This window comes from Trachymyrmex cornetzi, unplaced genomic scaffold (assembly GCF_001594075.2).
Source record: "Trachymyrmex cornetzi isolate Tcor2-1 unplaced genomic scaffold, Tcor1.1 scaffold67, whole genome shotgun sequence".
Taxonomy (NCBI): domain Eukaryota; kingdom Metazoa; phylum Arthropoda; class Insecta; order Hymenoptera; family Formicidae; genus Trachymyrmex; species Trachymyrmex cornetzi.
The window spans coordinates 2,552,730-2,553,998 of NW_017299992.1; the positions used below are offsets into that span (position 1 = coordinate 2,552,730).

The 1,269-nt window shown below is 34.8% G+C and overlaps 1 protein-coding gene across 1 annotated transcript in view; it reads left to right on the forward strand.

Annotated features, from left to right (window-relative positions):
• The window catches only part of LOC108767333 (protein FAM46C), a 129,904-nt gene that overhangs the window by 67,277 nt on the left and 61,358 nt on the right, over window positions 1-1,269 (forward strand). The window lies entirely within an intron of this gene.

The following is a 1,269-nucleotide window of genomic DNA, read 5'->3' on the forward strand; positions in this document are numbered from 1 at the left end:
TATATATATATTTATATATACAGAGAGAGAGAGAGAGCGCCTGAGCCTTGCGCAAGTTGCATTACGCGCTGCGTGACATGCTCGCGAGAGGAAAATCGAGGGAATGATAAAAAGTGCGCGACGGTTAGGACAATGGAATGCAAAGCCGAGTTTATTCAATTGCTACATTTAGTAGAAAGAGCAGCTATGTAACTATTGTAGGCTTTTGTAATATGATTGGTTTTTCCCTTTAACTCTTCATCTAAATGTATTAAGGGTCATCAATCTTTGATTAAGTTAATCGATGATTAACTCGCAAAAGTGCTAATAACAGTTCAGTGAGGAGAATTTCTCCTCTCTCTTCGTTTTCTGAGATAAACTGTGTTTACTGTTTAAATATTTTGGTATAAAATATCATTAATTTATGTACACATCTGATTCTGTAAACCGCGAGTCGAAATTTTTTTTATACAAATATGTAAAATTCTGAAACAAAAATGTCTAAAGAAAAAATATGTTTCAATATTTTAAAATTGACATTCCAAACTACAAAAGAAAAAATAGTTCAAGTGTCGGCTGTCCAAAAAATTTAGTTATTTACATTTTTATCACATTGTTAACTATAGCTATGACAATTTATATACAATTTGTTATAAATATACAACTTTACAAATACATAAAAATATAATTAATTTTACAATAAAAAAAATCGTTTAATAATTTTTATATACTCGTAAAAGTGATGAAAATTAATCCAGAATACGAATGACCGTACGTGTGTAGTAAGGATGCCGAAACTAAAGTATGTACTAAGGATTATCAAACTCTTATCAGTGGCACGTCGACTCTCATCGCGCGTGTCGCACTTTATCATTCATAAATTTAAATCTCTTCATTTTGGAAATAAAGTTCAATCTATTTTATAACTTAAAAAAAAAACTAGCATTGTAAATGTACAAAAGTTTATATATTTATATAAGTCATAAATGTTTTTATTTCAGTAGTGTACGTAGAAAAAAGTTAGAGATATATTTTCAATAAAATAATTATATTCATAGTGAATCGCGTTAAAAAACTGTAGGATACTCCAAACTTATAAGTGGCAGTATTTTACAATAAACAGAGATCGGATCTCTCTCGGGTCGCGTTGCGATGGGACTCGTGAGCGTGTGTGGGCGCGCGGTGCGGCGTCACACGGTTACACATGCACGCGGGGTACGCCGGGTACGCCGGGTACGCGGCGACGAGGACACCGCGGCCGCGGCCGCGGCCGGCCGGAGCGGAGTCCGC